This window comes from Cephus cinctus, unplaced genomic scaffold (genome assembly GCF_000341935.2).
Source record: "Cephus cinctus unplaced genomic scaffold, Ccin1 Ccin1_scaffold0160, whole genome shotgun sequence".
NCBI lineage: Eukaryota > Metazoa > Arthropoda > Insecta > Hymenoptera > Cephidae > Cephus > Cephus cinctus.
Window position 1 is genome coordinate 259,061 of NW_014332886.1, and position 21,092 is coordinate 280,152.

Consider the following 21,092-nt stretch of genomic DNA (forward strand, 5'->3'; position numbering starts at 1 on the left):
ATCATTCCCCCCCCCCCCCCCGAACTCCGATATGAAAACAGCCCCGAGTCACTTCCTGTTCATCACCCCTTATTGGGTTTGGCTCAAGAGACTGGTTTTTTTCGTTCTCATGGGAAATTTGTGCTCGCGATTTTTTTCATGGGAAAAAAATCATTTTTTTGTTTACTAACCTTCGTACGTAATTCCGTAAGAAGTCCAACTCGTTTCTATTGATCCTCGCACTGAATTATGTGGTCGGTTCGCGATTCTTCGTGCAACTTTAAGGAAGCCGCAACGACAGGTGGATACGAACTTCTGAGCCGCGAGGCAAAGCAAGACTGCCCCAGTTCCATTGCATTAGCGCTATTATACTGCGGGACCGGCAGTCGTGCACTCAGAGCGCTGAGCTCATACGTTCCTACAGAGGATTCGCATTGGCGCATACGGCTACACGTGCATCACCGATGCATACAGCAGCGACGACGCATCCAAAAAAAGAAAACGAAGCGCTTATAACGACCCTAACGGTACGATTACATGGCTAACTTCGGAAGTGACGTCAGGATGACGATTCGTTGAGTGCGAAGAGGTTATTATTTTTCTTTTTTTAAAGCTGTTTACGAGGATTTAACTATGATGGATTTTAAGTCACGTACCCACCGTGAGCGATATGTAGATTTGTTTTTGTAAGGTTGACTCTAATACCAACTACAAATTGGTGTTGATGCCGAAGTCTGTGGTCGTTGGGATATATCCAACAGCTGTTGCTCAATCTCTAGTTAGTTTAAGTGGTAACTAAGTTGAAATTCCACTGGAACGATTATTCGGTGCGTTGGTGATAAAGTTCGATGGTACCACTAATTAAAACGGCATACCAAATTTAACTACTCTAGTACGCCCACGCGTTCTTGTTAAGCATCATGGATTAAGATTACTTTGTCTCGTCTCGTAATTCTCGATACGTTCCTACGGGATTTATTGATGGTTTGGAAATCAAAGTTTGGAAACCGAAAGGGTATCAGATTGACGATTTCTGTGATATATCGAAAGGGGAAAGTTTTGTTTTACAAAAATGATCGAAAATTTAATAATCAAGGTATTAAAGTATACTCTGATGTATAATGATCAGATTTGATAACGACCAGGTGATATTAATAATCTAGCGATAATAGTCTAAGATATTAATCACGAGTAATAAATTATACCGGTCTAGTAGAAAAGCTATCGTTAATATTTACCCGTATAAAAATACTCGACCTACGTATTCGAGTTTTAATATATAAAAATATTTCAATGCCAGATATATCATTAATGATAGAAATATATATGACGAGGTTTTGCGTAGAACGGCAGCACTTTCCCTTCACAAATTCGCACGTCTAACAATAATTCTCGTTTCTAATAATATTATAAATTCCATTCCACTACTGGTATATCAAATGGTAGACTGTTATACTACCAACGTTCATTGAACATAAACGCAATAAGTTGAAACGCTCGTTGGACGTTTCTAAAACAGGAATGGCAGCCACCTACTGCTGCTGCTGCGAAATCATGAATCGTTCGAACACGAAATGAAATCATTCGTGTTTCTTGACGACGTGTTTCCTGCCACGCAGAGGCGTTTCCAAGGAGTTCGAAATTCCAGTTTGCGAGCCATTTACGATTCTTCTCCCCATCTTGCTATTATTAAGCATGCGTAATTAACTGACTCAAAACAAACATGTCTTTATTCTCCGAATATATTTGCTGCGATTAGAAATGGCATTTTACAAAAAATAATCAAGGGTAACCAGAATATACAAATGGGAGTCCAAATTCTTATCGTTGTCTATTATTGCCAAAATACGATTGTAAATAGTTTAATTCTAAGGGGAGCATTCTTTTATCGAAATGTAGTTTATACTTGATCATATACTGTATAATTGTGTATGTCACAATTAAATACGTGAGTTTGAGAAATTTTGGGTATGCCACTCGTTACGCCTCATTCGCTCACTGCAAACGAATGCGACCTACGTTGCTTTATACACACAGATATCTCTTGCGAATCTCGTCGCGGCTGAATGAAATTCTTGGCCGTTGAATCACTCGTAGTGTAGCGGTGCGTAGTAGCTAGACATGTGGGGAGGCTCGACAGCGTCACGCATAAATTCAACGTGTCGCGCGATACGCACGAAGACGAATACGTTTAAAGGGAATTCAACTGAATTTCCATTGATTTTCATGTAATCCGTTTAAATAGGTTTTCAGCTGTAATAATGAAAAATTTTGTAAAAATAATTATACACGAAGTATTAGTTAGATTTTTTAAATAATAATTCGTCAATATTAATTATGGCTGTTCGTAAAGTATATTTATGGTCGAAACTCAACGTGGCCCTTTAGAAGGATACAGTGGATAATTTTTAATATTAATTACGGCAATCCTCGCAATTGCCAATTGGATGAAAGTTTTGAGTAAATTTATTGCCATTGAAAATTGCGAAGATGCGAATTAGTGAAAAAGTTTGGAAAACTTTTAGGAAGCGTAAATGGGTAACCTTGCTGCGGTAGCATTCAAAGGTACGTTAAGTTTATATACGGCTTGGTCGTATGCTACCGGTTGAAATTTATATCGCACGAGAGTTTAGCTACTTTTCTGAATAAGGTTTGCGGAATCGTGAAATTGCCGGAGACTGTGAAATCAATGCGGAGGAACGATCTGAACTTTAAATTGCGTATTTAACGATAATAGAAAACAGACCTCGAAGCCCGGAAGACAGACCTTTACGAAGGCAAAGTTGACGCTATTAAATTTCCCCGACTAAGTTCCACTAAGACCGGCCAGATCGAAACTTCCAGTCCTCGTTAGCATATCGTTAAAAGGAATCTCCCATTATCCGCGTTTAAATTGACTTTACGCTTAACCGTCTTTACTTGCTTTCATTCATTTTCTTTTTATTACGAACACTCTTCCTCTCTTACGGCATCCTGAAAAACTGTACTTGCGAGCTGTTCATTACTGTTCAAGTAACCATCCGACCTTTCACTTTTTATTCTAATTTTAAAAAATTTGGCGTCATCACTGAATAAAAGATAGGGTGTCTGGCGGTACGAGAGAATTTTTTATACGAAAAACTTTTTCCTTCCCAAAACGAATTAAACGTAATCACAAGCAAACTTTTAATGATCGTTGTAATAACCGTATACGGTATGACATAACTGTCTGGAGGAGTTCAAAAACTTCTGATTTTATTATAGAGTATCCAGGCAAATATAATACCTAGAATTAATTCGAGTTCATGGAATTTCAAGAAATGTCTGGTAGCTGTAACACGTAATGCTAGTTACATTCCTCTTTTGATCCAGTACGATGGAGTAATAAAACAGAATAAATAACTGGCTCCGCAGACTATCATCAATGAAATCATTCCTTATTCTACATCACGTTATATACATATAAATGGAATTCTTCTCATTCAGCATATGATTAGGAGTGTATAGAAAAGGAAAGAAAAAATTGGATGAATGATGACCTAAGCATGCAAAGCCACATAAACCGCATCAGAAGCGTGTATGTCACGTGCTGTTTCGTAAATCAGTTAATTTTCATGAAATTCTGATAAGAAAAGGGATTTCGCGACTTTTTGCGATTTCTATAAACATTTGATAAAAAGCGAATCCATAATTAGAAATTTCGCGTTTATTGACATGATCAAGAATCACAGGACGTATGCACGATGTTGACGTCATGCTCGGTAGAGGCACGTAAAATTCAATTTAAACTTCTCGCTCGATTGCCGCTGCGCGCGTATTAACCCGTGGGATGATCAATGAGAAAAGTTTTATTCGTTTCTGGCACACTTACTTCTCCTGTCTCTCTGTCTTTCTCCCATCTGATGTCTGAAACCTACATAGAGACTGGAAAATTTATCAAAAACTATTCGCTGTGTAATTATCCTGAGAGCCATTAGTTGATTAAGACTCATCGTTCAATAGGGACTTTTATCTTCCCGATAAGTCAAATATTCCATTTCATAACGAAACTTCGAATTTCGTTAAAAACTCTTGTCCAACGATTGTGGATAACTTTACGAAATTGTTCGTTGCGATTTTAATCGCCATCTTGGATTCCACTTCAACGGCTGAAAACATTGTTACGTCATTTCCCGAAAGATCCTACTAGGTTCACTCCAATACTTTCCCCATATAGATATACTCATATCACGGTGAGATTCAAACCACGTAAATGTAAACAATTGATGTAACAACGTAAGAATTTTTTCATACGACTGGCAGATCAAGTTAGACGGAAGTATTTCTAAAGTGTTATAAATAAAAAAATTTTTTATTGATCGACAGTCTAATTTTAATTATACAAATCATGTTGTACACAACTTGATCTGTTAAGTGCAATCAAAGTTAATATCGATGACTTATCTCATAAAAATTGGATAATTAAATGAAACGTGATGTAAGTTTAAGTTGTTGATTTTAATATTTTTCTCACGTTCACTCAATCCTACCTACTGGAACATTGAACGCTAAGAACTTTTAATAGCATCATACTAGTTTGGAAGGTCGTAAAATAAAAAATTTCGTTATCGCTCTGTGATTTTCCTCAGATACATAAACCCACAGACTAACGATGAACTAAACAGCTATTTCTGGTTGATTGAGAAATTAAAAATATATCAAAAGCATCATTAGTACAATCATTCAAAATGTCTCTCATTAAAATCGTAAATACCAAATACCAAAGGATCTTTCAGTCTCACATTAAAATGCAAGGGAAAAAATGCATGTGAGACGACCTTTAAAATCTTTGGCATAATTACGATAAACAGTTTAGTACAAATTCTTGGTAGAGAGGATTTTATCTCGTGCGGCACTTTCAACGCGGTAAATCGTCAAGGCGGTAAAGTCGTTTTAGCGGAATAATCGCCAAGTAAAGCGTAATATCGAGGTTCATAAGAAGCGTCTGGTGCACTCATTCGACAAGTGCAGAGTAACGATTCCGTCATTCGTTATCATTCACGAAGTCAGAATATCAAGTATCTACATACATAAACTATACGCATCAGAATCGTAACGAGAAACGCACAACTGGTTCTCTCAAAAAGTGGTCCATTCCACACGTTACGCATCACGCGTTCCCACTCGGCCACGGCATGCACTATATATAAAAATGTTTGAATATTCACAACGTGCGTCAATGCACTTACAATAAAAGTGTCAAGAATGTTTTTCTTAAATCGTGCAGACCTATAATCTTATATGAATGAGCGTGTTTATACTAGCAACTTTTTTGAAAAAATATAAACAAATGGAGAAAAACATGACAAAGTTCATCGTAATGTTTAAACTCGAAGTCCGATATACCGATATATAATTGCAATAGCAATAATACTTTGGTACGTAACGGGAGCGGCCCTATTACCTGGACTGTATATAGATAGCAAATGGTTTATTTATCGGATATATTTTTTTTCAAAATAGGAGCAGAGTAATTCAATGATATTAAATAACATTCCGTTCACTGCACTGAGAGAAATAGATATTACTGAATAGTAAAAAAATACTACCCGTTAAGATATTTAATATTTAGCATAGGGATAGGGCTAGCTATGTTAAGCGTAAGTTATCTATTTATATCAATAAAAATATATTATCCGATGCAATGTAGCGATACTATTATTGCTAATAATATCACCTTGTACATGTAACAATCTCTGTATAATAAATACGATTCGTTATTTTTAATATCTGTGATACTAAGAACTGTTTGAATCTGAAATTGTTTTTAGAGCGCAATGCTTTGTAACTATCCACAGCTATTTATGATTCTCATTACTAATATTCATATAGTAAGCATTAGTAAATCTTCTTTAGTATCTCCAAGTTAGTGCAGTAACAAACTAATATTGTAAATATGTGATAGCAGGTATCTCTGTACTAACTGTTACCATCAATATATTTATCATAACTTATAAAGCTATAACAGATATTAGAAGTCTTACAATCTATTTCTCTCAGTGTATTTCCCGAATATGAAAATAAATATTTCGAATTATAAACGTTAGCGTTTAACTGAAAAACAAAGGACAAGAAAGATAAAATGAATGACATCGCAGTGAAAGTTACTCCATAAATTAGTCACGCGAGTACACGAATTTATTCGATAAATAAGTATTAGTGTGAATTGGTGCACCGAAAATACACTTAGAAATAACATTTGTTTTTAATTCGTACAGAAAACATGCGACGCACAACGATAATGACAAATTGTAATACCTGTAAAAGATACCATTAAGAAAAAAAAAAAGCATGAGCTCAAGTCAAAAGCCCAACTTTCTCACGAGTGAAATAACCTAACTAACTTCACGTATCGTAAGCAATTTTGCAATTGGATCTAATAAATTGGTTCATTCATCGAGTTTCGACGATATTTTGGAAAAGGGGAAAGATCGTTTGGAAAACCCAACTAACCGTAACCATATACATATTTACTCAATGATAATCAGTTCCTACTATTGGCACTCGTATACGGTTATCTCAAGCGTTCTACGCCTATATATATGATATATTTGAAAATTACATATGCCACAGGTTTAATGCGAGAAGATATGAACGCGTAGCGGCCCGACTGGCGCCATAATGCTTCGTATCGAACCGACGCAATGAACATAAACGTAACATTATCTGTAGCATTATGGCAATCTGCGTTGTCCGTTCGTACCGCAAGGATGAAAATAATATCTTCCGCCATAATATACCAGGCTCCTCTACGATCGAACTTGTTAATAACGATAACTGGTCTTCGATAAATAATGAAACGTTCCACTTTGGTCTACGCTGGCTGAAATATTTCGTAGCATGTACGTGTACAATAACAGATTGACGTAAAATATAATATCTATTATACGCAATCGATATAGCTGTAAGCTGATATTTTTTTTTTTCAAAATGAGGTGTGATAATCATTACGTCATCATGCGGCTAACAAGTGTTACGCAACGTGATTAATTGCTATCTTACTCTATCGCGTCACTATAGATCGAAAAAAAACATGCCCAACCCGAAACCATCGAATAAATCTGTCCGCAAGCCTTTTGTGTATCGGTAAATTTCGTTCCAATTAGCAGATGGTATAAATCTGCCAGTTATCTATAATCTGACGCGTGCGTGCGATAGGAAATCGCGTCCGTTTACCGAACGTGAATTCACCCCGAATCTCACCGAGGGTTGGGGATTGACGAGAGAGAATTGGTAATTGGATTGTTTCCGGTCTGAGTAATATGCTTATACGCATGTACAGTACATAAACCATAAATATTGGTACATAGGTACCTGCGAGATATGGAGCAAAATTCTCACACTATATCATGTAAAATCTCAAATTCCATTCTTGATATCAAATGATAAGTGAAATCCAAACGTAGCAACCCAATTTGCCATTAAATACGTGGATTACTTAAAAAAGAAAGAAAACTCAAACCAGACTGCCAGAGACGTGGGCGTGTGAAAGTAACAAATATGGAAGATATCGTAATAGAAATGTCATTTCACGGTAAATTATACAGAGTCTAGACGAGTCAATTTACATGTTCAGATTTAAATACCTAAACGCAGGGTTACAGTTCACGCGAATGAGGCGAGTGATTTACAAAAGAAAAAAAAAAAAGCTGTAAATTTAAATGCAATTATTTACAGAGAACAGAAGGTAAAGAGAGTGACTTATATGTATATGCGCAGCACATAAGGGTCAAATGTATATACAGGTATACTGACTACTTTGTGTATATAAAACTTACGTATATTTATATACGTATGCACATCTATGGTATATGTATACCTATATGTCTGTAGGTACACGAGACTGGATGCTTTACCGTAAAAGGATGCAGTTTCACTTCACTTCGTTCGCCATGGCATTTCAGCTGTAGGTATATACATAGTGGTACTCGAATGTCTGGTCAGTGACATCTTTATTCGTGTCACTGTGCCCATAATAAAGTTCCGTTAGAAACATTGTCTTGGGATTGTAGAAAACAAGTGACAAAATTCATTGTGAATTCTAAAGATTGAAGGAATCTTCGATTCTAACCTCAGGATCTTTCCTTGGCAAAATGCACGTGCCCTCGAAATTGAGTACCTCATAAACGTGGCCTTAATCGCGAATAAACTAATCACGTATGCAGCGCATACATGAATATACATATATATGTATCATGCAATAGCAGACTGCACTATAGCGCGTGTAGGTAATGGTTATTTTTAACTCAACAATCTTGATGACGATTCTTCGATACTAAAAAGTACAAACTGCACTTTCAATTAATTCGGATGAATGATTCATTTGTTGCTAGCGACAATTTTGAATAATAATTAATGTGGAAATATTGTTGGTACGAAATATTCTTTATGAACGAGATTCATAGTTGAAACTCCATATATGCGTACCCACAGGATTATGTGAATGATTCGACGCAGTGATTTGTATATATATCACACGTATCAAAGTGCTATAATTTGATTTACGTGATTGACTTTGACTCCTAGGCTAAAAATCATTCTGGCCTCTGTCACCGACAGATTTATTAGTCTGTTTTCCTTTTCTTTTCTTATTGCTTCTCTGCGTTCGACGCAGAACACGTATCCCAGTGCTTCTACGATTCGTCGCGCTACGATCCGTGTTTACTATCGTGGAAGGTTTATGCATTGCGTCACGTACGGAAATGCGGACGCTCGAATGTTCCCTGAGCCTATAAGTATGTATAACGTATGTTGGGAATGAATTCGGTCAAGAAATTAAAAATGTGTTTTGATCACGAGACCAGTTATTTGGTGAGCAGGTGATATAGGTTCATAAGGATGTACACTATGTGCTAATGCGTGAATGATATTTAAGAAAATTAGCATGTATGCATATGTATATAGTTATACATACTATACATAGGTATGTTAAGAATTCTTAAATCAGAACTGATGTAACTAAGAACATTATGCAGTGACTGTATAAATTCCCAGAGTCGAAATATGTATACCTATATTTCGTATGCGTATGTTTACGCGTGAGAAAAGCTTTACATGAAGATTCAATATATATGGAAATATAAACATTTAGAACACGTGTCTAAGGATTTTAAGACGTCTTGAGTTTTCGACTTTCCAAGTGATGTTAACCTTTTGTCGAAAAAATGCAAGTGCCAGGCTGTGGCCATTAGCGTCTGTACCGAGCGACCAATATACATATTTCATTTGCTGTCATGGATACTTGGAAATATATTTACAGATATATATATATGTACATATTGTAACCTATACATCCGAGGATATTCGTATCGCGGTAATAATAAGATCCCGCTAACCCGAATAACCTTAAATATCAAGTATTAACAATTCGTAGGCATCGCAACGCTCAATTCTTCCGCACCTCTCAGGCCCCCTGGCCTACCGTTGACGGGTTTATAAACGGCGCCGTTTCGCGACTCGAGCATTCTATCACCTGAGCTTGCTAGGTTACCTTTAGTAAAGTAAACGAGCAATCCGTCTCTTCTGCCAGATAGAATCAATCTCTGGATTTCAGTTGGGCCGTCACTTTGATACACTTGATCATTGTACCGTTTCCGCTATACATGCCATCCTAACTTTATTCAAAGATTTGCACAACTAGCTACGTTGCGAATGAGACTTCTCACCTAGCCAAGATAGCAACGTTGTTTTTAGATAGGACCACGTCTACCTGTGATCACGAGTTCCCTTGTGGAAAACTGCTCAACAGCACGACGCTTATATTTTAACGTGTCAACTCCGTAATCAAATTCCGCTGGTCGGAGGCTGCTTTCAGACACGATTCTATATTTCATTGATACAATCAAAATAAGAGCCAATATAGAATCACACGAGACTAGAAGTTTACCTACGATTTCCGTTTCCGGCAGACATATCGTATAGGTAAACTGCGTGTAACAACCTTATTGATACAATTAACTGTCCGATTACTAAACTGTTGTATATACCATTTATAATCATTCTTACTGTCCGCTTACGTTTATATCTATTCTTCGCTCACTAACATCCAGCATTCTCTAGGCTGGACCTGCACTAAAAGTTATTGTATTCCGTTGTAGGATAATATATTTTCTTTTCTAATTTGTAAAACAAAATCTCACTTTCATTTGTTCCGCCTGATATTTTTCCTAAATTCCTAACAGTCGATTCTGGCTCGAACCCGCCTTTTTGGCACAATCCGGAGAACTGTATCGTGCGAATAAGGTTACAATATATGTATATATATATTTGTAGATATAAACGAAGTTTAACGAGTAATCGTAAATATATAAGGTCTTAACATGGCAGAAAAATTATCATTAATGGGTGCTTAGTTGAACGTTGACAAAAGAATAAGTATTCTATGGTTACGAAAAAAAAAATTTGAAAAAATTCTATGAAGTTGTAGATACAGTATGGACCTGCGACACTGACAGATTTCGATACACGAAGTTTCAGGGACTGATCGTTTTACATAACCTTTCTGTCCAATCCAATCGCGATTGAGCACCAGGGACGTAGTTAGAGAGAGTGGGTCTCTTTAGACTAAGTAATGCGCTACAGTAATTGGTAATATATAGAGGATGCATCCACAGACAGTCCCACGGTTTAGCGACGGCACTGTCACCGCTGTCAGTTTCAAAGGTTTTCAAACGGTCAGTGCCGGAGGTTGGTCAGTGCCGGAGGTGTCGGTGCCGCAGGTCCGACTGTATACGATTCTATTAATATACGTCGCAATATATTAAAACGTCGTGTCAGTCGTAGGGTGGGTGCCCTGTGTTAGCCGCCATATTTTATTGGAGTAAATAGACTTCCGGTGCATCACGTAGAGTGAAAAATATTCTACATCCGTTCAATGTGTAACAGTGGGCGTTATTTGGATCGATTACCCGTCATTGACCGATGCCATCACTGACCTATACAGCTACTGATCTATTGGAATTTGATAGAATACATCGATCATTATTGATTATATCTGCATGTCTACTAGAGTTTTTTTCAAGTAGTCTGTAACATGTAAGATATACACCCATATTGTTTTCGATAGCTTCAGAATCAATATCACGTAACATTTTGAATCTGGAAATTAATTAGAGGATCGGGGGTAAATATTAATTTATTTGATTTACCGATCAATTTATTATACATTTTTTAGATACTATTTATTATATATATAATAATGAAAATACCGTTAGGGAACGTAATAAATAGTTCACAGTTCAGTGAACGTCTAAAGGATTTTACTTAACAAGATTACCTAAGAAGGCGTTAATAAACTTGACATTCAAAGCAAGCAAATATTTAAACATCGAATAGCTAAGCGTTTGTAAAGCAGATCCAGTCAATATTGACGATTCTGTTGCCAGACACGTCAAGTTACGTGATGCACTTGAGAGAAGTGTTTCGATGATTGTCATATAAGAAAAAAAGTCACAGCTGTTACTTCCTCAAATATATAGTCATTTTTATATAGTAATATTTAGGTGGATTTCGAAATGATAACGAATATCGAACTCAATTTGAAAATTGGGACAAAATTATAATTCGGTTCTGGATACGAGTTATTCTGGAATATATGTATGAGACCCATAGTGCACGAAAAATAGATACTCCTCATGGACGCGTAGGATCATCCATCGATTAGGTTCTAATAATGTACATGAGTCGTCGGTCGATTAAAGAAGACACCTATGCTCCGAATGTTATCCCACTGTCACTGGCACTCCGGTAAAAGAAAAAAAACTGCTCCATCCCTCTGGTATTTTTTAACTCTATTCGAAAACAAGATTTATCTTCTGTCATCATTTTTTTTTTTTTTTAAATACCATAGCAAGGTGAAAACTATTTGAACCTAGTAGATTCTATATGTATTATTTGTTTCCGAAAGGTTCAACGCGTTCAGCTCAACACAGTCAGTTTCTACATGCACGAAACTTAAGCTCGACGTGTTCGAGCATTCGTTGGGAATGCAGAAGTGCACGTTTTCCAATGCACCGTTAAACAAAATGTAGGCTGCGGATGTGCGCCAATCTTTATCTCTCGAAGATAAACGATCCTATGATATACTGTGTTTATGGTAAACTCTGTTCATTAGACATGATATCCAATGAGAAGAGAAATCGTCAACGGTTATCGTGAAAATCATAAGTTAGTATATCGATAGAAATAAGAAATTTTATTTTCTACGAATACATTCTCCGTGTGTAATTTTCAGTTATATTACACTTTATAAATAACATATGCGAGGTAGAATCGTATAATACCGAATGCCTTCAATTAAAAGAGGACGTGTATCGTTTTCTCTTTTATAGTATGAAAAAAAATCGTGATAAAAATTTCGACCAAATTTTATTTTGCGCACAGTCACAGGGGTCGACAGACACCCTGGGTCTCTGTCTGTCGTTTTCTCTTGCCAGAATGACATTTTACACAGGAGACTGCCGACTGTACTATTTCATTTTGTTTTTTAATAATGAAACTGTATGTACCGCACCAGTAAACATGATGTTTGACAAACGCGGCAAAGGCATTCTTACTATCCGGGTTATATTAATTTTACTGCTGCCAAAATTTTCATCATGGACCGATGCTGCACTCTTTGACGTATATCAAGCACAAGGCACGTTGTTATGATAAATAGACTTAATTCCTTTATTATATAATTTAACGTTAATTCTTTGTATAATGTAACTTCAAACAGCAAGTCATTATTGCATACGTCGTAAACAAGAAACATTTTAAAGAACTGAGTCGAATTCATACAAATCTCTTGCATGCTTCATGTCAGCGTTGTGGCATCTCAAACAGACTCATGAACTTTCGCAAGTGTCAGTCAGACGAAAAGCAACGACTCGAGCACATTTGCTGTCATTCATTATAAATAATAAAAATAATTATATACATACACTATATGTTTTTCATACACACATCACATACACAATTCATCAAAATGACGATACAAAATAGATACCTTTTCTGTGATATAACGAATCGTTCCACACTTTCCTCCAACCCGCTGCTCTTAAAGGGTCACACTCATCTTTTCATTGCACCAAAACAAAAGCAACAGTACACAAACGGCAAGAGAAGAAGGGAAAGCAAAATATTAAAAAAGGGAGCTGGAAGTAAAAATAAGAAACTATATGTTTCTTCTTAAAATCGATAAATCCAAACGAGAGAAGTGCACAAAAAAGGGAAGTTGCGTAATTTGCAAAATCCCAAGGATTATTACAGAAAGGACGGAAAATGGGAAGCAAGAGGAACGTGTTGTACTGCAGCCGCAAGCGCGAGATTGATAGTGCGCGCGCCGGCCTTTTTAATGACTCTCTTTTCGCGCTTTTGAAAAGTCACGGCGCACAGGGAGTCTCGGAAAGTGCAACGCGGCTTCACGGCCGAGCGTGAAAATATTGAAAGATGTCACAAGACGTGTCGAGATAACGTCGAGTACCCGAGTGAGACGACGAGAGCCTCACGTGTTCGCGGCTCTACGTTGGCTTCTGAATACAGTATGTGTATATCTATCTATATATATATATATATCGATATATACATATAATAGCGGACAAGCTCGAACGAGACGACCGTTCTCGCGCGCGCTTCGAAAAGCAATGCTAGCGCGAACGACAAAGCTTAGTCCGTCGTTCCTTCCTCTACAGGCTGCACGTTCTCCTGAGTATAGCGCGCCTTCTCCCAGAGAGTGCCAACTGCTCTCGCTCTTACTCTTGCTCTCTGTCTCGCTCTCTCTTCTAGAATCTTCTGCTCCGTTCACTCGCTCACTCGCACACTGGCCGACCCTCTCCGACGACTCTTACCAAAGGCAGGTCCTCCTGTTGCTGTCTCACTTGCACCCGCAGTCAGACGCACCTTCTGCGTGCTCTGTCTTCTGGTGCCACGCGTCCAGCGGTGCTCACGGGACGAAAGTCTTGAGGCAGCCACGTGTCGCTGACACGAGGACTGCCAGAACTCGTGCCGTACGACTGGGCACTGCTATTGAAATAATCAAAGAGTGAGGGCTGACCACCCTGCCTACGTGTCTTATGTGCATATACATAGGATCAAGTACAGTATGCGTATTAGCCTACACACCTCGGTATATCTCTTACGCGATTTGATTAGGCTAACTGCTCATATATTAATATTATGATAATGAAGGTTATAAAGATATATGTTGGAGGTATGATGCATTTTTTTATTGATCATGTGGATCGTGTTTCATTTTCATGAGCCAGCTCTTTTGTTTTTCGAAGATAATCTATTCGTGGGGTTGGTTCATATTTTTTTAGAGTGAAATAGGTCGAGTGAGGGCTACTACAGCTGCTCGTGTCATTCCAGGTGAATCGATGATACCAGGGGCACGAATTAGCCTTTCTACAAAAGGTGGGACGTTCTTAAAGGGGATATGAATACTGTGTGTTCGTCTTCCTTGTAGCGAGGTCCGTGTTGTGAATTGCGTGAAGACAAAACGAAAAGTAGCTAGAAGTGTTTCGATGTTAGGACGACGTGTAGGGATCGTTGTCGTGGTGCGACTGTTTAGCTGAGCTAAGGTAAATAGGGACTATTGTTGCAGGAATTGCTTAGGCAAATATAGTCATATGCCTGGCGGTAGTGTAGACGCCGAGCTCATAAAACCAACTCCATTATCGTGGTCTAGGAAGCTTCTTTAGTCCTGGGAAATACAAGTCAAGTAGTAAAGGATAGGTACTAAGAAAAAGAAAAAGGTGAAAAAAGACGTATGGAATACAGCCGTGAAGAAAGTATCGCTTCATCCTTGGCAATTGGACGTTGATTACAGTTATATACGGGAGCATCAAAACATTTTCTTGGAACGTGGTGGCTACTGTGAGCATCGTATTAAATTAACCATAAAGTTTACTGTAAGAAATGTATCGAGATTAAGTAAAAATTTTTGAAAAGCAATCGATTAATGTCGCCCTAATCAGAAAATTATATTAAATATTTTGTAAAGGACAGCTTTTTTCTATATTGATAAGTATGCACCCTAGAACTACATATTTTTTGAAGTTTAATTTTTTTTGAAATTATAAAGGAACGCACTTTTTCTTGATTCTTACCGATGAAACATAGAAATATTACTAAATCAAACTAAGTGATCGCGATGGAGGCCCGATTAAATTCTTGGTTGGCCTCCCCTGGCCGTAGGAGATCACGCTCGTTGTAGCCTCACGATGTCGATTGCCGATGTCACGAAAAACCAGCTCGTATGTGACACATAGTGCATATAAGAATTTCAGGTCGAATTATAACTCCTGACTCGGTCGGTAAGGAAGACGAAAGACATAGAGGCCAATTATTCTGGCTGTGATATGAGCACTTGAGTATATCTGTCTCGTAGTGTTGGATTTCGTAGTTCTTATATATATAACTATTTTTTATTCTGCTCGTTGGTTTGAAAAATTCCTTCGATTCACAAGTGCATTCGATGCAATAGCTCTTATTTAACGTCGAGTGACAAAAAGCGAAAGAGCATATGCCTGTTGATAATCCTATGTTTATACGCTCTTCTGCTTTTTTGACGCAATAGGAGCATAATTCAAATTTTCTCACGAGCCATTTTCATTTTTGTAGCTTGACATTAACGATATCATCGTATTACGCTCGTTAAGCACCAAATACGGAATTGCAAATATATTTTGGTTATAGATATAATATATTATTGTTTGAACGTTATTGCTCTTCTATATTTACTCAAGAACAATATTTCGAATCAGAAATTAATGTAACTGTAATTTTCCGATAAAAGAACAGATATTTTGTCTTATTTTTAAAATATCTGTCAATTTGGGGTCATTAGTGTACTCGTACTTTTAGACTCAAAATTGAATGCTATTTTGATTTCCGGAAGAAAAAGTGCATCATGCTATTGAAAACATGTAAATTGACCTTCGAATTAACACTTGCACTCAGGAAGGAATTCAATAACGGAATCTTCCACCCCTCCCCCCCCCAAAAAAAAACCCTACAATTTCTGTCTCAAACATTTTTTTTCTATCTAGCTTGGCTTTCGAAAAAAATCGACCTGATCACTATAAATGGCCCACCTTGTATATCTTGTCTGATATAAAGATTATATCTAATTTCGAGAAAGATATCTAAATGCGATTGAAGTAATCATTTTTTTTTCGTATCGTATTTTTACAGGTAGAAAATTATCATATGTAGATAGTCCACATATGCGTATTAGTAAATATATACATACTATGCAGCAACGCAGTAGGAATTCCGATTACGAAAGTTCTTATTATACTATTCAATACGGAAGATATCGTTGGATCGGATTAATCGCTTCTTGATTACAAGCCTGTTCCTCCAGTACAGATCCAGAGTTAGGTTGGGTTATTCAAGTGAATTCAACAAACGAAATAACTTTCACATAACGTCGATAATATTCAACGTCTAGTATCATTCGGTTTAGTCCATCGCAGTCAATCGTACCAGTGGACATAATTGTAAGCGGCTTGTAGAAAGCAGTTGAGTATATGCAATTGCATATTTAAATCGAATCATGTATAAGATCGATTAGTCTTATCTCATGAGCCGAGTTCGAGTTGATAATCATTCGAACAAGATAAATTAGTGTCGTTAATTCTTTAGCATTGACATTGCAAATGAACATACAAGCAGCATACAGAACCCATACTGTAGCTTTGCGACCGATTATACAGTACTTTTGTTGCACTTTATATTGTATACACGAAACTGCAGCTTGCATTTCTGGCCTACATTCGTGCAAGATAAACCACCGAAGGTGTAACATGTTTCTGCCATTAGGTAGTAAAGGCGGTCTATTATGGTCGCCAAGAACGATCTTGCGATATTTGTTGGATAACGTTAATACGTTACCGAGTAATTCTCGCGGCATTAATACCACGGCTGCGTGCATAAAACATAAAACATTAACTATTTTCCTTTGAAGTGTCCGACGTTCAGTACGATAATCGCTTGCAAGGTTACAGTGCTTTTTTAGTTTTTTTTTTTTTTTTTTTCACGTAGCCGGACGCTATTTATAAAAGAGTTGCGGTGTTCGATACTGTCGCCGATTTTCATTAATTGAAAGTACTTTGACCTGATTATGAATTTTTTTTACCAGAGTAAAATTTGTTGTTATATTATATTCTCTTTTTAAAAGACTATATTGTAGTGTATACGATATTACGCTTTGAGTAATTTTGCAAGGTTCTACGTAGTTGAAGGATAGATTTGGTATAGTCATGTTTCTCGTTAATTAAGTGGAAATGTACGTTTATTCCAGGAAGATTTTTCAGCACCATTATCCGATAACCGAGATAATTATTTCGACGGATTTTACGTTTGATAACGAAAACCTCAAAGTTTAGTAATATTATCTCGAACTAGTTTACACTATTTAAATTGTGGTTATCTTCTCCTATGATTAACAACCACAATGTTGAAATTTGCTTTGATTATAATGTTAATTTCACAGAAGATAATTCATTATTTTGGTTTCGTTACAAACACTGATTATTACTGGTTAGTAACACGAAAGGATCTCAATGGAATTGTATATAGCACATGATTTCTTGGTATCGTAGTGAAAACCGCAGATGGATTCTCTCGATAACGCATATTAGAATATTTCCTCGTGGAATTTCATATGAATTGTTATATACCCTGATCAGTGATTATATCGAGATATTTCTAATGGTATAGGGAGAAAATTGTATATGTCATATATAAATACAAAATAACGATATTATCGAACAATTGGAATTTTAGCATCGTTAAGGACTTCCCTGTAAAACAATGCGACAGTTTATAATGACAATGCACGCTTTAGCATTAAACATACAGGAAATAATGCGGCGCATGGAATTACGATGAACCACTATCATGCAACCCTAGAACGCTATAGCGCCGTATAAGGTACAACATAAGCTCCTTATCCTGCCTAACGGAACGCACGAACATCCAATCTGTCCAATTAAAATCGTATCCTATTAAAATCAATAACAATCCGATCGCCTCTACATGCCATAACATAAATCATGCATCAATTATGGTCACTGTATTCTCACGACCATACTTACGGTCTCGGAATATTTCCAAGAAATTTGCCAAACGTGTTTTGGCCCTTGCACACGTTATTATCGTACAGCAGTATATCATATGAGTATAACACATACTTGAGTATGAGTATGCGTAGCGCAAAACGCCGATCGATCAAAGGTATTGATCGATCGGTAGGATAAAACGTATCGGTACGGACTGAAGCCTGAGATATACGTTGGTACTTTTTAAAATTCCCGGTCTTACTGTCCGCGCATGCGCAGTGTCTCACGGTCGGGAGATCTTTATCGTGGAACATAAATTGAATTCGATCGAATTGGATTTAGTGAGAACGATTTGTTTACCTGAATGCAGATCACAGGACTCGACGTGTGTAAATTATTGGTTTGAGATTGGGATGCTGATAAGAGCCATCAACGTTTCGTTCTCGTAACGAGTTTAAAAGGTGAACATTGGAACACGCTGCTTGTGTGTTTTCGATGTAGTTTTTTAATTAACATGTTCGGAGTAAAAAAAATTTTGTCACGGTCAACACGAAACTCGTCGTATTCTTTTTCTTTTCAGTCCCACCCACGTGCACTGATGTTCTCATAAGTTTTGCTCTTTGAAGTTTCAGTCGTTTGCCACCATTTTTGGTCGTTTACTAACCCCTTGCCGTAACAGTTACGCCAGCCAGGTAAACTCGTTTACCTTTTTCCCTCTTCTTTCCATTAAGACCGAACATAAATTTTCCAAAAGCATTTCGAACTTTGAATGTGCATCAGGTTTCACCCTCTTTCGAAAAATTCTTTCAAAGAACCCCAAGACGTACCATTTTCGGTAGACATATATCATGGACTTATACGAATGAATAGTGTATACTCTATAGTGTAAGATCGTCGAATAATGAGAAAAGTAAACTTTTTTATGATCATTACTTTCGAACCACCATAGAAAACGAAGTAAAGTACTGAATCGATATCCTTCTGACGTAAACGACAATGTTTACAGTTCCTGTTATCTCAAACGCTACGATTCATATTACGACGTACGTAGGTTTACTAAAAAAAATTTTATATCACACTTTTACGACGATAGTTCAAATCAGAATTTAGGAGCAGACGATATCCGTGTACTAGTCCTTAATCTAGTAACCTCGACAAAAGCGTATGAGAAAAGTACCAAATGATAAGATTCCGTGTATCGCTCGTATTCTTTTTCATGGGATGGTAAGGATATTAATGGTCCCCATTTACGAGGGCAATATTTCTTACATCATCCTGAGAAATAATGTAAGACTTCCGTACGTCAGGACCAATCTGCTGGAAAATGTAATTTCACGCATCAATCTTTTTACCATATCTGTGTACAAGTTGGCTGTTCGAACGCACCAACCAGATTTGGTTTCGCCTTAGGGAATCAAATGTACGGGCAAGTAATATATACATATAGTATATAGTATATCACTGATCCTATCTCCAGAGTATCACAGCCATTAACTTCGATTTACTTTTCACACTCTCTCTTACATATACGTATGTTCTGTCATTTGCAAAACCGATACGCCTTCGTTTCAAATGCTCGAATCGGTGTCAGGATCGATCAGGAAGTTTCGATGTTTAAAAATTATCCATACTATAACGATATGGCTGTACAAGAGACTCGCCACGATTTACGTCAAGCTATCGCGATTTACGGTTACGCTTCTCCTCGTGCGCTAGACTTACGTGAATCCGGTTTAAATATCAGCAAGTCGCGGGAGTAGCAGGCATACGGTTTCCTACGGTTTTGTTACGGTTGTCCAGCATGGGGAATGTCGGCGCCCGGCGTGGCGCCGACCGTGTCTCTTGCGTACCAGAAATCACTCTGAATAGCTGTTGACAACGGTCTGATATATAGCGTCAGTTTCATGGCGCCAAACGATCAACCCTTTCCAAATCATTCTCCCCTATCCTTGAGAACTATCCTTCACTTTCCGTGAACCTAGATATTTATTTTCTTTTTGAAATATCAGCACTTTCTTGATTAAAATATGAAATTAGTAAAAATCTTGTTTTTTTTTTCACAAATTTATATTACGATTAGCTAATATATTTGTACTAAACTTTAATTCTCCCGTGCACTTTATTGACTCTGCAACTTAATGCAATAACGATATATTCAATTTTATCATCCGTTTAATCAAGAACTGTAGATATCAATATTTAATTATAGTGTTTACAATTTAGTTTTCACTACTGGGACCAAACATGATACTCATAATATATTGATCCTACATACAGTATGTTTCACGGAAGTCAAGGATTTACATGGAGTCAGTACATACACTCGTACATATGTCTGACGTGTTATGCGCTAGCTTATCGCATTAACAGGGAACATTTTACGATCCACAGAACAGGATACCCGCTGTGACTTCACAATTTGTCACTAGTCACATGTTGCCCATTTCTTGCATCTTATATTTATTAACATTTAATCACAATAGGGAACAATATCGTTTTCGTGACGAAATTCATACTATTTCTTAAAATTTAGTAACAATCGATTTAATCATGCCGTAAATTACCACGAGGTTACATAACTCCTGTCAACTAAATAATTACACTTGGGGATACGAGGGTGTTTTCCACATTGCAATTTAATAAACATTAATCTACCTCATATATGGATATAGCACTTACAAGTACGTATATAGTATTTCAGGATTACACGCGTATCGCATATGTCTGACATGTCTAGTGGCAGCTTATCAGGTATCACTATAATCGTATTCTACAGGTTTGCAATGGAAGTAAAGTAGCGTACGATGTGTGCCGACAGGGGAAGCTCAAAGTTTTTTCATTATACGAGAAATTCCAACAGAACCTCACGACACAATCGAAATGCTTCGTGCTTTATCTTGATTTTCTCTGGCCAGATAAATTTGAACATTACTCGTGATGATATGGGTTACGTCCAATATTGGGATTGCCGAGTATATTGACCGTGTAATAGGAAAATCGGTGGATTCTGATGCTAGGCACGAACGAGTATTTTTTGGGGACTTTTCT

General features: G+C 37.1%; 2 protein-coding genes across 4 annotated transcripts in view; one reads left to right on the forward strand and one right to left on the reverse strand.

The window, feature by feature from the left end:
• LOC107263715 (tissue inhibitor of metalloproteinase) overlaps positions 1–13,620 on the reverse strand; it is a 40,630-nt gene extending 27,010 nt beyond the window's left edge. Inside the window, exon 1 of one of the 2 annotated variants that reach the window (XM_015731207.2) lies at positions 12,986–13,620. The gene's annotated coding sequence lies outside the window, so the exon portion shown is untranslated. Of the gene's footprint in view, positions 1–170; positions 357–12,985 lie in introns of those variants that run through there. The other variant, XM_015731206.2, reaches the window with a different exon arrangement.
• LOC107263714 (synapsin) overlaps positions 1–21,092 on the forward strand; it is a 92,833-nt gene that overhangs the window by 54,675 nt on the left and 17,066 nt on the right. The window lies entirely within an intron of this gene.